At 39.1% G+C, this 16958-nt stretch overlaps 1 pseudogene; it reads left to right on the top strand.

The window, feature by feature from the left end:
- The first annotated feature begins 3705 nt into the window (after window positions 1-3705).
- On the top strand, window positions 3706-14907 carry LOC116900848 (annotated as a pseudogene).
- Window positions 14908-16958: the final 2051 nt, after the last annotated feature.

A 16958-nucleotide genomic window follows, 5' to 3' on the forward strand; every position in this document is an offset into this window, starting at 1 on the left:
GATTTGGTTCTCAGAATCCACCTAGAGGCATGCAACCATCTGACTCCAGTTCCAAGGGATCTAATGCTCTCTTCTGATATCCTAGGTGACCTAGCATGCATATGCTGCACTTACATATATGTGAGCAAAACACTCATACAAACACAAAACAAGTTTAAAAAGAAAGCAAACTGAGAAAGTCATGAAGAGTCAGTCAGTAAGCCATATTCCTCCATAGCTTCATTCTTTGCTCCAGGATTCCTGCCTTGAGCTCCTACCATGACTTCCCTGAATGATGGACTGTACTTAGAAGTGTAAGCCAAATAAGTACACTCTTCTCCAAGGTACTTTTGATCCTGTTGTTTATCATGGTGACAGAAAGAAAACTATGATAATTAGGTATATTTCTATGTCAGACTGTAATATTTTAGGGAAAGAACATGGTTCATGTACTTTTATGGGAATGCTGTTACATGGGTAAAACGCTTTGAAACTTGATGAGACTGCAGATACAAAACTTTGTTATTCTAACCAAGAAATAAATTCAGAGGGTCTCAAATGATTGTTTTGCTAAGTAACTAGCACAGAAATATCTGTTGGGATTCAGAACTACTTGACTGAAAATAGGTCAGGAGTGGTATTTCTATTGTTCATCTGGGAACAGTTCCAAGATTATTTTTTGTTAGTTATTTGTTTGACTTTTACATTATCTTTATTATGAATTTTCTAAAAGTCATTCCATTTACACAATTGTTTTCTCCTTATTCTACTTTATGTTTGCTGTGAAAGCTCAGGGTGTCTTGTCATGGAGAATAGTATGTCAAAAAGTCTATGAGAATTCTCATTAAAAAAAAAAGAATTCTCATATACTTTGCCAAAGTACATGAGAAAGAATTGGAAGAGAAACTCTAAACCTTATCTTTCTTGCACTAAGGCTAAAACTTAGGAGTCTGTTCAGTTTAAGGAAAGAGGGCATGAAGTACAAAGGTCTGAATCAGGAAGGACAAACACTTCATGTAATAAGTCTGAACAACAGAAATGGTAGAATTGAATCTTAGCATGTGTCAGTTGGTGTTTACTTTGGATGAACAAAATGGAGCTTGGCTAAAATCCATATATCATTTTTTGCACGTTGGACCTCATTTGATCATGTGGCCATCCAGTGGTAAGGCTGCTGGTGTTTGAAAGCTAGTTGTACACACTGTCCTATGATGCTGGAGCAGCCATCACTAGAAGAGATATTCCACATGCTCTTTTGGCCTCACCAAAACACCTATTCTAAAGATTTTCCATCATGTGAAGACCTCAGCCTTGCCTTACCTGATCTCTTGTGAATTTGACTTTGAAGTGAAAACCATCTTATAAGCTATAACGCAACTCTCTGTCAGCTGGCTTTCTAATGTGTCCTCTCCTTGCCTCTCTGACCACCATCCCACATGCCCCCCTAATTCATTACCTCATCAAATTACTCTAAGAGGGAAAGAATAAATCTGCTGTCACCATGCTACATTAAGAACCCACTCTAGTTTATGCTTTCAAATGAGTTGGTTTAATTCAAAGCGGTACAGAATGAAGAGTTCAGTGACGGGGTTCATTTTAAATTCACAGCTGAGGTAGGAATTGCTGAACACTAGAGACAACCAGCCATTGCACTGTTCACTTTATTCAGTGCCTTTTGTCTGTTTGTTTTTCACAAAAGTTTATTACATTGTACAACAACAGGTTTCAGGATAACGCTTTATTCTAGCTATTTGGTGACAAAGATTTTATGACAGGGAATCCAGATGTTTAAATAGGAATGGAAGAGGAGGGTCACCATCACCTCAGCTATAAAGAACAGCTTTTTTTTTTTTTTTTTTTTTTTTGCCAGATTTCTTAATTCCACCTGTGGCCAGGAGCCCCTTCCCCATGGCCTTGGCTTTTAGCAACTCAAGTTTCTTCCGTTCCTCCTCTTGTTTCTGCTTGAAAATCATATCATCCTCATCCATCTCCTTGGTCTGATGCTTGGGCTGTTTCAGGGGCTTTTTTTTGCCACCTCCATGGCTCAACATGGCACCTCCAGTCTTCACCAGACCCTGTTCCTCAGCAACTCACGTTTTAATCTCTCTAAATCCAAAGTCCACTTCTCCTTTGAAGCTGATACTTTTATAATTTCTTAATTCCAGAGTAAATTGACTTTCTGAAATCACTCTAATTTTAAATTCTACCTTGTGATTCTTTTCTCTTTACCCTTCTTGAGAAATGATCTCCTTATCTTTGATTATGTTTAATATCTCATATTTTTCTTTATTAATTAATTTTTACATAAGGGTTCTAACCAAAGCAGTATACTCTAACATAGCTGCAAAAAGGGGTCTATTAAATTGGTCCATATGATCAGAAGCCAAATTATCCCACAATGGCTATGACCAAGCTAGGAAGCCATGCAAACAGGCAGCTGCTCAGTGCAAAAGAAATAAAATCTCAGTGCAATGAAGACAACAAAGGTACAATGTCACTAGGTAATGGAACACACACACACACACACACACACACACACACACACACACACACACACACACACAAACTCCCTGGGGAGCTGCTGGTACATTCCGGAAAAGAAAAGAACTAGAAATTTGTGTCTACACTTCACTGCAGTGCAAAACAAAGAAATTAGATTCATTGAGATGGGGCTTCTGCTTTCTACTGTTTGGGTCCATTTTGGTACCCAAGCTGTTGGTTGGTGCTGCCCAACCTTAGGGTAGGTCTTTGCCATTCTCCTCCTTATGCTAACTAGATGCCAGTGGTCCTTAGAAATACAACCACAGATACCTCAATAAGCATGTTTTGCCTATCCCAGACATTAATGATCTCTTAAAGGCTCTACTTCCCAACACTATTACAATGTCAGACAAATTATTTCCCAGAGGGAAAAATCATATTAAATCCAGTACAATTAAAAACTTTTGGAATTAATTTTCATATGGACACGAAAAAAACATAGCTAGATTGCATTGCAGAAAGAAGTGAGCATCCATATAGTTCACTGGAAGCCTCAGCTGATTCAAATAGTAATTCTAAAACTATGAAGAACCTTGAAGCTGTCTCATATCAGTCTGTGTACAAGTCTGTGTGTAGTCTACCCAAGGAATAGCAATGCATCATGAATTAGTCTTGGCTTATGTTCACTGGCAATCTGCATATTCTGTGTAAGTGTTAGGTGGATATCTCAATAAGTTAGAATCCATGTTGTTGAGCCCATGCATATTTTCCATTCTTGTATCATAATACTTGAAGCTGTAGCATGTAGGCTGATGACAAATCCTTGCCAGGTGCTTGTCTATAGAAGTGGGTTCACGCTTATATGAGGTGGTGGTCATAAAGTAAGCCTGTTTCTCTTCTGCATCTCCTTTCCCTCTAGTGCTTTCTCTATATTTTGATGTTCCATAAAGGTCTCAGCTCATGTACCTACTTTACTTGGGATTTTTAGACTCTAGATCCATGAGCTATATACATTTTCTTTATGAATTACTTGCACTCGAGTTTTCAGTTATAATAGCAGAAATTGAGTAAGACAAACATTTTATGCTAACATTCATCACATAGTGTGTTTCTGAGGAACACACCTCTGATTGCTCAACATGTAGCAAAGATCTTATATTAAAAATCTGTGTGGCTCTTTGCTCCTCCCTGTTCCAGAGACAGCCGCATCTTCTCGTGCAGTGCCAGCCTCATCTCATAGACAAGATGGTGAAGGTCAGTGTGAACAGATTTGGCCGAATTGGACTCCTGGTTACCGAGGCTGCCTTCTGCTCTGCATCTGGCAAAGTGAACATTGTTGCCATCAACGACCCCTTCATTGACCTCAACTACATGGTCTACATGTTCCAGTGTGACTCTACCCATGGCAAATTCAACGGCACAGTCAAGGCTGAGAATAGGAAACTTTTCATCAACGGGAGGCCCATCATCATCTTCCTGGAGTGAGATCCCGCTAACATCAAATGGAATGATGCTGGTGCTGAATATGTCGTGGAGTCTATGGCATCTTCACCACCATGGAGAAGGCTGGGGATCACTTGAAGGGTGAGACCAAAAGGGTCACCATCTCTGCCCCTTCAGTCAATGCCCCCATATTTGTGATGGGTATGAACCATGAGAAATATGACAACGCCCTCAAGATTGTCAGCAATGCATCCTGCACCACCAACTGCTTAGCCCCCCAGCCAAGGTCATCCATGACAACTTTGTCATCGTGGAAGGGCTCATAACCACAGTCCATGCCATCACTGCCACTCAGAAGACTGTGGATGGCCCCTCTGGAAAGCTGGGGTATGATGGCCGTGGGGCAGCCCAGAACATCATCCCTGCATCCACTGGTGCTGCCAAGGCTGTGGGCAAGGTCATCCCAGAGCTGAATGGGAAGCTCACTGACATGGCCTTCCATGTTCCTACCCCCAGTGTATCCATTGTGGATCTGTCATGCCGCCTGGAGAAACCTGCCAAGTATGATGACATTAAGAAGGTGGTGAAGCAGGCATCCGAGGGCCACTAAAGGGCATCCTGGGCTGTTGAGTCTTCTGCGACTTCAACAGCAACTCCTACTTTACCACTTTGGATGCTGGGGCTGGCATTGCTTTCAATGACAATTTTGTAAAGCTCATTTCCTGATATGACAATGCATACGGCTACAGCAACAAGGTGGTGGACCTCATGGCCTACATGTCCTCCAAGGAGTGAGAAACCCTGGACCACTCACCCCAGCCTAGCAAGGATAGTGAGAGCAAGAGAGAAGCCCTCAGTTGGTGAGGAGTCCCCATCCCAACTCAGCCCCTAGCACTGAGCATCTCCCTCACAATTCTGTCCCAAACCCCCATAATAACAGGAAGGGCCTAGGGAGCCCTCCCTTCTCTCTTGAATATCATCAATAAAGTTCACTGCACTCACAAAAAAAATTGGTATGATAGAGTCCATTTTAAATATAATGATTTTAAAAGTTCAAGGCAATTTCTTCATAAAATATATTATGAATACATTTATAAATGAAAAGATTTATAAAAATATAATGTTACCATGTAATTATACTTGTAGAGTAGTTAAGTGAGAGTTTATTGGATAAATAAGTAAGCTATTTGACTAATTTTCAGGTAAGTTTTTAAGCTAAAATGTCAGCAATAGTGATATTTCAATTCACAACTGACAGTATTGGATTTATATCTGAAAAGAAAATTACAAGACTTGACACTTTCACAATGTTGAAAATACACAGACTTTGATATTTTAAAGCATATCATTTGTAAAAACTTTACTGATAAACTGTGAGCCTAATTCCACACAAAATGGAATAGTTTTAAGTACATTACTTATAGTTTTCTTGCTAGTATTTCATCTACCATCCCTATATTTTGAGTGCCGACTTTTTATTCATTAAACAAAATCTCTTTATCTGCCTGATGCTAAGATATGGAAAAGACTGACAGCATTGGTTCCATTGTGTTCTGTGAGCTGAAATAAGAGTTCTTTGTCACCCATGTTCTCTGGTATACTATCAGCATCTCTGAATAAAAGTGTCAATCTTCCCAACAAAGCCCCTTTGACTTATTTTAGCTCCTTGTGAGTAGTGCCTATTTGCTTAGAGTTTAACTGTGACCTGGAGGGAGGGAAGGATCTGTAAGGTGTTGTCTCCTGTTGTACATAGCTCCCTGTGTCAACATAGTTCTGAACCACCCCCCCATTTCTGCCTCCCAGCCATAACATTCCCCTTTACTGGGGAGTCTAGCCTTGGCAGGACCAAGGGCTTCTCAACAAGGCCATACATACTCTGCTACATATGCAGTTGGAGCCATGGGTCATTCCATGTATAGTCTTTGGGGAGTGGTTTAGTCCCTGGGAGCTCTGGTTGGTTGGTATTGTTGTTCTTATGGGGTTACAAGCCACTTCAGCTCCTTCAATCCTTTAGAAGTGTCTAATAGGATGTATCACACATATTGTGTGACTGCTGGACACTTCCGTTCTCCCAGTGGCTCTCTATCCATGTGGACTTTTTACCACTTCTCATGGCTTCAATAGTAATTGTGAGATGCTGCAATTTTTGGAGCATATATCCAGTGTTAGTTTCATGATGTAAGAGTGAGTAGGTAGCTTCTCACACTTGTTTTTGTTTTTCATATGGGACAAAATGAAGATAGGCCATAAAGTTGATAACTCACAAGCTTTTAACCAAAAAGAGGACATTCTATATGGAGCCACTGTACCTAAGCTGGGCAAGGAAAGAAAGCAGGAATGATAGGAGTTCTGGGAAGTGACAAGAAGGAAAGAGAGATGTTCTGTTCTGTTTATGGTACCATGTAGTAGAAATCTTAACAATGAAACATGCAAGACTGTGAGACTATATAACTTCCAAGTCTCTGAAGACACCCTTTGCAGGAGAGCTAGAATGGAGAACACCATGGCAACAGAGACTCAAATTGCTAAAAGCCCGAGGAATAAAGATGGAATGAGCCCTAACAAACTCACCAGGGATAAGATAACAGAGCCTGCCCTTCTCACACAACTCCAGTGAACACACTGGGCTGACACACAGCTAGGCAATTTTCACTATGCTGCCTGTCCTCCTTTCAGAACTATCAAAACTTACTCTTAATCCTGTAGCAGCCTATTTGCTGAAGCCCCTCCTCCCACCCTACCTCCATTCCCTGAGGACTCTGTCTTTTGATACAACACCGGCCTCCCTCTTAGCCTTTCCTTCTAAACTATCTCATGACTCTTTTGGGTCACCTGCCTATCTGCAGAAGCATTGTCTACCAGGGAACCCACATATAACACTAACAGATTAAAGGACATGGAAAAGAGAATTTCAGGTCATGAATACAAGAAATGGATAGCTCGGTCAAAAAAAATGTTAAGTCTAAAAATGTCCAGTAACAAAACATACAGGACATTTCACATTATAAGAAGATAAAACTTACAAATAATAGAGATGTAAAGGTCAAGTTCATAGAAAACATTTTTAACAAAAAACATAGTAAAAAATCCCCCAACCTATAGAAGAAGTTGCATACTGAGATATATAAGCACCATACAGAAAACTTCAATCATACGACGTTAACCACACCTGAGACACAAGAAACAGTAAACCCCACACCACAACAACAACAGCAACAAATCCAAGAATTCTAATAAACATTGACCACTGATAACTCTCAATATCAATGTTCCCAGTTCCCCAACAAAAAGACACAGACTAACAGACTGATTTAGAAAACAAATTCCATCCTTCTGCTGAAACCAAGCAACAGACCTTAAGTTAGACATCACCCAAGTATAAAAAGATGGGGAAAGGTAGTTCAAGTAAATAAACCCAAGAAGGAAGTAAGTGTGGCTTGCTTCTGAAAAATAGATATGAAACCAAGAGATGGGGAAGAACACTATATACTTATCAAAGGAAAAATCTACTAAAAGGGTATTGCAATTCTAAACATTTATGCACCAAATATAAGGCACTCAAGTCCCCTTTTATAAAAGAAACAATACCATAAATAAATCATCTATTGACCCTTGTGCAGTGATAGAAGATGCTTTTAATACCCAACTCTCACCAACAAACTTGTCATCCAGAGAAAAACCAGAGAAATCCTGGAGTTCAATAACATCGTAAATCAAATGTATCTAGCAGACATCTACAGAATATTCCACTTAACCACTAAATACACTTTCTCCTCAACAGTTCGTGGAAATTTCTCCAAAATTAAGCCCACACAGAGACAAAAAGCAAGTCTTAACAGAGGTGGAACAATTGAAATAATACCCTGAATCCTATGTGACCTCTACGAATTAGAGTTGGATATTAACAGCAACAGAAAGTACATGAAACACAGGAAGACTGAACAAATTACTACTGAATAAAAATGTGTCAAGACAAAAATCAAGAAACTAAACACTTACACTAAAAGCCATATACAGCAAACCATAGCTAACATTAAACAAAATGGAGAGAAACTTGAAGCAATCCCACTAAAATCAGGGACTAGACAAGGCTGCCCACTCTCTCCCTACTTATTCAATATAGTTCTTGAAGTTCTAGCCAGAGCAATCAGACAACAAAAGGAGATCAAGGGGATACAGATTGGAAAAGAAGAAGTCAAAATATTACTATTTGCAGATGATATAATAGTATATTTAAGCGATCCCAAAAGTTCCACCAGAGAACTACTAAAGCTGATAAACAACTTCAGCAAAGTGGCTGGGTATAAAATTAACACAAATAAATCAGTATCCTTCCTCTACACAAAAGAGAAACAAGCCCAGAAAGAAATTAGGGAAACGACACCCTTCATAATAGACCCAAACAATATAAAGTACCTCCGTGTGACTTTAACCAAGCAAGTAAAAGATCTGTACAATAAGAACTTCAAGACTCTGAAGAAAGAAATTGAAGAAGACCTCAGAAGATGGAAAGATCTCCCATGCTCATGGATTGGCAGGATTAACATAGTAAAAATGGCCATTTTACCAAAAGCTATCTACAGATTCAATGCAATCCCCATCAAAATACCAATCCAATTCTTCAAAGAGTTAGACAGAACAATTTGCAAATTCATCTGGAATTACAAAAAACCAAGGATAGCTAAAACTATTCTCAACAATAAACGGACTTCAGGGGGAATCACTATCCCTGAACTCAAGTAATATTACAGAGCAATAGTGATAAAAACTGCATGGTATTGGTACAGAGACAGACAGATAGACCAATGGAACAGAATCAAAGACCCAGAAATGAACCCACACACCTATGGGCACCTGATTTTTGACAAAGGAGCCAAAACCATTCAATGGAAAAAAGATAACGTTTTCAGCAAATGGTGCTGGTTCAACTGGAGGTCAACATGTAGAAAAATGCAGATCGATCCATGCTTATCACCCTGTACAAAGCTTAAGTCCAAGTGGATCAAGGACCTCCACATCAAACCAGATACACTCAAACTAATAGAAGAAAAACTAGGGCAGCATCTCGAACACATGGGCACTGGGAAAAATTTCCTGAACAAAACACCAATGGCTTATGCTCTAAGATCAAGAATCGACAAACGGTACCTCATAAAACTGCAAAGATTCTGTAAGGCAAAGGACACCATTGTTAGGGCAAAACGACAACCAACAGATTGGGAAAAGATCTTTACCAATCCTACAACTGACAGAGGGCTTATATCCAAAATATATAAAGAACTCAAGAAGTTAGACCGCAGGGAGATAAATAACCTTATTAAAAAATGGGGTTCAGAGCTAAACAAACAATTCACAGCTGAGGAATTCTGAATGGCTGAGAAACACCTAAAGAAATGTTCAACATCTTTAGTCATAAGGGAAATGCAAATCAAAACAACCCTGAGATTTCACCTCACACCAGTGAGAATGGCTAAGATCAAAAACTCAGGTGACAGCAGATGCTGGCGAGGATGCGGAGAAAGAGGAACACTCCTCCATTGTTGGTGGGATTGCAGACCAGTACAATCATTCTGGAAATCAGTCTGGAGGTTCCTCAGACAATTGGACATTGAACTACCTGAGGACCCAGCTATACCTCTCTTGGGCATATACCCAAAAGATGCCCCAACATATAACAAAGACATGTGCTCCACTATGTTCATAGCAGCCTTATTTATAATAGCCAGAAGCTAGAAAGAACCCAGATGCCCTTCAACAGAGGAATGGATACAGAAAATGTGGTACATCTACACAATGGAATATTACTCAGCTATCAAAAACAATGACTTTATGAAATTCATAGGCAAATGGATGGAACTGGAAAATATCATCCTGAGTGAGGTAACCCAATCACAGAAAAACACACATGGTATGCACTCATTGATAAATGGATATTAGCCCAAATGTTTGAATTACCCTAGATGCACAGAACACATGAAACTCAAGAAGGATGACCAAAATGCAAATGCTTCACTCCTTCTTTAAAAGGGGAACAAAATACCCTTGGGAGGGAATAGGGAGGCAAAATTTAGAACAGAGGCTGAAGGAACACCCATTCAGAGCCTGCCCCACTTGTGGCCCATACATATACAGCCACCAAACTAGATAAGATGGATGAAGCAAAGAAGTGCAGGCCAACAGGAACTGGATGTAGATCTGTCCTGAGAGACACAGCCAGAATACAGCAAATACATAGGCGAATGCCATCATTAAACCACTGAACTGAGAACGGTACCCCCGTTGAAGGAATCTTAGAAAGGACTGAAAGAGCTCAAGGGGGTTAAGACCGCATATGAACAACAATTCCAACCAACCAGAGCTTCCAGGGACTAAGCCACTACCCAAAGAATGACCCTGGGCTCCAACTGCATACGTAGCAATGAATAGCCTAGTAAGAGCACCAGGGGAAGGGGAAGCCCTTGGTCCTGCCAAAACTGAACCCTCAGTGAATGTGATTGTTGGGGAGAGGGCGGTAATGGGGGAGGATGGGGAGGGGAATACCCATACAGAAGGGGAAGGGGAGGAGTTAGGGGGATGTTGGCCTGGAAACTGGGAAGGGGAATAACAATTGAAATGTAAATAAGAAATACCCAAGTTAATAAAGATGGAAAAAAAAAAAGAAAGAAACTAAACACTTTCTAGAGTAGAATGAAAAAGTGAACACAACACACCCAAACTGTGTGTGATGGTACCCACGAGAGTGACGGGTGGCAAACTCATAGCACTAAATTCTTATGTAAATAAATATAAATGAGAGATTTCATATTAATAACTTTCTGGCACAGGTGAAAACTCTAAATACCAGGAAGAAATAATGCCCCAACATAGTAGACAGTAAGAAAAAACCAAATGCAGGGCTGCAATCTACAAAAACAGAAACAAACAAACAGAAATTACAAAGAATGAAATGAAGAGTTGGTTCCTTGAGCAAAACAGCAAGATTGACAAATTCTCAGACAAATGAACTAAAGACGCCAAGAGCAGTTTCAAATTTATAAAATTAGAGATGAAGGGGAACATTAAGGAAATGAAGAAATCTTATGCTATTCTTTAAAAATCAGTACTCCATCAAATTGGAAAACTAAAAGAAATGGAAGAATTCCATGATATATACAAACTACCAGAGTTAAATCAAGATCGAAAAAGCAATTTGTAATTTAATAACCCATAAAATAAAAGAATTTATTAAAACTCTCTTAATCACCCCTTCCTCCATTAAATCCAGGACCAGGTGAATTAAGCACAGAATTCTACCAGGCATTCAAAGAAAAATTAATGCCAGTACTGCTCAAATTAGTCAATAAAATAGAGGCTAAAAAAAGTTTCTAACTCTATTTAGGAACCCATTATTACCCTGATATTAAAATTACACAAAGGCCCAATGAAAATGGAAAGTTTATATACATCCCTATCATTTATGAACAATCACACAAAAATTCTGAATGAGTACTTGCAAATAGCATCCAAGTACAAATTAAAGGATTACCAACCATGATTATATTGGCCTCATCCCAGAGAACAGGGAATCCTTCAACAAACATAAATTAATATCAATAGATGCAAAAAGACTCTTGACAAAACCCAACATCCTTTCATAATAAAAGTACCACAAAGACTAAGGGCACAAGGGACATACCTCAACATAGTAACAACTATTTACATAAGCCCACAGCCACCGTTCTAATTGGAGAGAAACTGAAAGCACTCCCATGAAAATCAAGAACATGACAAGGCTGTCAACTCTTTTTACTTCTATTCAATGTAGTACTTGAACTAAGGGAGATCAAGGACATAGAAATAGGAAAGGAACAATATCTTTATTTGCAGATGACACGATTTTATATATAAAAGACTCTAGAAGACGTCACCAAGAATCTTGTACAACTGACACTTTCACCAAAGTAACAGATTACAAAATTAACACACAAGAATCAGTAGCCTTCTTACATACAAATAAAAGACTGAGAAATCAGGGAAACGTCACCTCTCACAATAACCTAAAAATACTGGGGTAACTATTACCAAGCAAATGAAGGACTTGTATATAACAATCTTTAAGACACTGAAGAAAAAAGTTGAAGACACTGGAAGATGGACAATTCTTTCATGCTATGTGTCAATAGGATTAACACTGTGAAAACGGTCAGCTTAACAAGTGCTTATAGACTTAATGCTGTCCCGATCAAAATTTCAACACGTTTTAAAAATAAATTAAGAGAGGGAAAATCTTCAACTTTATATGGAAACACACACACACACACACACACACACACACACACACACACACACACAGACTATAGAATAGCTAACTCAATCCTGAATAATAAAAGAACTACTGGAGGTATAACCATCTCAGATTTCAAGTTGTGCTACAGAGCTATAATAATAAAACAACCAAGGTATTGACATTAAAGCAGATGTGGTGATTAATGGAATCAATTTGAAGATCTAGACATGGGTCCGCAAACCTACAGACTCCAGATTTTTAACGAAGATGCAGAAATACACTTCTGGCACTAATCAACTTGGATAGCTGTATGCAGAAGAGCAAATATAAATAAAATCTATCACCCTGCAGAGAGCTTAACCACAAGTTGATCAAGAACCTCAGCATAGGATGAGATAGCCTAAGTATGATAGATGAGTCAGATAAAATATGCTTGAACCTGTTAAAGCAGGAAAGGATATTCTGCACAGGACACTGAGTACATAGACAATAAGACCAACCATTAATAAATGAGACCCCATGAGGCAGAAAGGCTTTGGTAAGGCAATGGACACCATTATTTGGGGGGAAATTGGCAGCTTACAGTACGGAAAAAGATCTTTACCAATTATAAATCCAATAGAGGGTTAATATCGAGAATATATAATTAACTAAAAAACCCTGAACATTAAGAAAACAAATAACATGTTTTTCCATAATTTATATTTTTAATTCACATTACATTCCAATCACAACCCCCCTTTCTCTCCTTCCAGTCTTCTCAGAGAAGGGCAATCCCCCTTTGGGTACCAGCCCACCTTGGGACATCTACTTCCAGCAGGACTAAGTTTTTCCTTTTCCACTGAGGCCCAACCAAGCAGTCTATGTAGGTGACAGGGGATTCAATAGCAGGCAACAGAGTCAGAGACAGCCCCCTCTCCAATCGTGGGGTACAGAACTAAGCAGAGAGTTCCCAAAAGATGAAACACAAAGAGCTGAGAAACAAAGAAATGTTCAATATCCTTGGCCACCAGGGAAATAAAAATTAAAACTACTTTGAGAGTTCATCTTACTCTATTCAGCTATTAAGAAAAAATGAAATCATAAAGCTTTCAGGTAAATGGATGGAACTAGAAACAACCAACCAAGTAAAGTAACCAAGACCCTCAAAGACTACATTGTATGTTTTCTCTTATATGTGGATGATAGCTTTTAAACCTTTGAAATGTGTGCTACAAACTGAATAACTACTGAGGTTAGTGGTCTAGTAAGAGCCTAAGTGGGAGGACAGAATCTTCCAAGAAGAAGGAAATAAAATATAGTATTATAGAGAGACAAAGGTGAAACTAGGAGGATTAAATAAGGAGGTGATGGGAAAGAAGGGTAAATGTGGTAATAAGGTTAGGGACTCATAACACTTAAGGGCATTTGAAAATCATATGGAAAACTACTACTGTGGAAGAATTTTATATACGTGTGTGTGTGTGTGTGTGTGTTTGTGTGTATGTGTGTGTGTGTGTGTGTGTTATCTTATGCCACCAATTTAAATATCTAGCACCAGGAATAGGCTACTTCTTGTTGAGTCATTGGCCAGAGGGGTCCCATGGAAACCTCCAGACAGCATGGGTTATTTCCAAGTCTCTCCACAACCTGACTGATGGAAAGCCGTATTTCTGAAGACAACACTTATTTATGTCATCAAAATGGAGGAGTGGAGCTCGTGCCTAACTGGAAGTTCTATCCCTACTGACATGAACCGGAAAGGTCCTCTGCACATTACCAAAGAAAAAGGCAATCATCAGTATCACCCAGATACAGTTAGGTCCCAACCTTAGTGTAGTGATCTGTCTGCAAGATATGTTGGCTCAGTCACAGCACAAACATTATGGGCATAAAGCCCACTCTATGCAATGGAACCTAACACTACTGAAGTTACCGAGAAACTGAGACTCAATAGGGTGTGAGCTTGAGGGAAGACCTAACACTGCTATCCTGCTAAGTGCGCATCACAATAAAATGACTCCTAATGACTAGGATAGCCGTAGATCAGCGCTTCAGTCACTCATGTCAGGGAAGTTTGTGCAGTCGCCTGGAAGTAACACAGAGACCCACAACTGGACAATGCTCAGAGAATAACTTTGAAGGTCTCAGTTCTAAATTGGGTGTCTTTATCAAAACCCTCCCCTCAGATGGAGGATCTGTGGGGAGTAGGATTCTAAAAGATGGATGACTCTGAGGATATGGTGCCTTCCAGACACAACAGGGCTGATGTACACATGAACTCACAAAGGCTGTCAGAATGCACAAGACCTGCAGAGGTTCAAGCTGGAAGGGGTTTCTGCACTGAGAAAGGGATGTAGACATGGGTCTCATCCGTAAACAAGAATCTATCTGCAATTAATACTCCCTGGCAGAGAGAAAACCAGTTTTCTTCTGTGAAGTCTCACTGGACATCTTACAGGGGAGATTCTATTCCCAATGGTAGTTGATCGACACAAAAATCATCTTAATGGTATTTTGGAGACTTTTTGTTTCACTTTGCTTTGTTTTAGCATTTTTCTTACTGGACTTCTGTTTGATTTGATTTTCACTTTTCGTGGGTTAATATTTTTCTTGTTCCTTTTTCTACTTTAAAGAAAGAGGTTATTAAGTTTGGAGTGTGGGGAGGTTGGAAGTATCTGAGAGGAAGTGCGGCAGAGGAAACACTGCCAAGGTACACTGTACGAAAAACATTTTCAATAAAGACATCAGATAACTGAAGGCAAGATTTAATTTAAGTAAAAGGAAAAACAGCAGAGTGTTTCTTACATTTTACATGTGTTTGGCTATACTTACAAGTGTGTAGATTTCTGAGAATGACTGTGGACTTTTGAAAGATCTTAAAGAGATTTTCTTTTCGTCGTACAAATGATAGAACTAAAAAGTAGGCAGGAAATGAGCTGTATAACTAGCTGTGTAACTTGATTTTTAATTGCTATAAAGCATTAAGATATTGAAAGAAAAAAGTCTCAATTTTCTGCAACCTTTTTCGTTCTTAAAAAGAAGTCACATGAAAAAATTTGGCAGCTTACATCGAAGCACTATCTAGCAGAAACAGGTGGTCAGCCAATGGGTTAAGAAGACTGACTGTTGGCAAGCTGACCGATTTTAATCTACTGGCTACCTGATGCCATGAAACACCAGGAATGCCCGGTATCATTGTTTTGGCTCCATAATTACGAAACAGTCTGCATTTATTTTGTTCAGTGTGTGCCTACAAGAAAATGTGTTGTTCATATGGGCGTCATGTATGTTCATCCCTGCAACAATTACTTCAAATCCTAATTAAGGTCAATTTCTGCCTTGTTTATCTACCTACCCCAGGATCTTGTGTGATGCAAAGTGGATTTACTACTGAAATGCTGAGAAAATCACGTAACACTTTGTGCCAGTTTGTGGTCCATAGCAAACTCACAGTGGTAAAGAATACTGTTTTGTGAGTCCCCCTGGAAAGCAGCTTTGCTTCTGGCAAAGTCCCCTATCATTACTGTGTACCTTGTCTACACTTGGAACTCGCCTTCCCTAGCATGTTCTTTATGGACTCTGCATCACTTCTGGCTATCTGAGGGTTCACTTTATGGATCTTATAAACTGTTGGACTAACAGAGGCTTTGCCACTCAATAGTAAATTTTCGAAAAGTCGCTTTTGGATTCCTCCTTATTGAAAGACCATATGACTGACTGGTGTCTTTCTTTAGCTTCTCCCAGGCAAAAGCTGTTGCTTCACACTTTTGTTCCAGATGAAAAGAATGTAACCATGTCCTTCCTCGTTTCTGAGGGAGTGCAGTAAGTTACTCTAATCGCCTACTGTTGGCAGAGTGGAACTGTCTTTGGCAAAAGTTAGGATCCTGGATGTTAACGACACCAGAGGTTCCATCACTGGTCTGTGCTCAGGGCTCACTTCCCATCGCCTACAGTGGCTGATATTCCAAAAGAATAACGTGTGTAAGTGTGCATGTAGGTTAGAAAAGTTTGTCATCTAAATTCAGGTGTGTGTGTAGGCATGAATCACCCCCTTGAGTGATCTGACACATAAGCACCCTGTGAATAGCTCACACTGATTATGAAATGTCACAAGTGTGCAAAGCAACACTGTTTACTAAACGTCACCATCCAGTATGATGTGGGGCTTTCTTTTAACATGGTAGCACACAATCTTTGACATTCAAAGCACATCACTTACATACCGGGTTTTTTTAAAAAATATCTGTAATAGAAGAAGTTTGTATCTAAAAGTTTAAAAAGACCCTTTTCTAAGTTTAAAGAGAATTATTCTAAGCAATGAAACAGGCAGGAACTACTTGACCCATAACAAAGACTCTCACTGATTATGAAAATATATGGCATATTTTCTTTGGAGATGTGGGACAAATTACACTGGAAAGATGATACTCTATGACAGGAGCTGTTTTTTTAGTTTGTTTATGGTTTATACATTGTGACTCCAGGTAAAGGAGTTATAAAATAAATATTTCTATAATAACATGTCATTAGTAAATCCCATGTAACTTTTCATTCTTAAATTGTATTCTAAGTAATTCCATAGAATTTCATTAGAAGAACAATAATTAAATGAGATATTTCCTTATTACATTATCTCGAGTATATTTTCCTGACCACTAGTTTTTGCTAATAGTTCATCAATAGGCATTCCTTGTTAGGAAGTCTTCATAATTTATTGGTTTATAAATCATAAAATAGAACAAACACTTTAAACTCTTAATATTCACTGTAAGAAATATTTGGCACAGCTCCCACTGAGTTGTGCTGA

Source organism: Rattus rattus, chromosome 5 (genome assembly GCF_011064425.1).
Source record: "Rattus rattus isolate New Zealand chromosome 5, Rrattus_CSIRO_v1, whole genome shotgun sequence".
Taxonomy (NCBI): domain Eukaryota; kingdom Metazoa; phylum Chordata; class Mammalia; order Rodentia; family Muridae; genus Rattus; species Rattus rattus.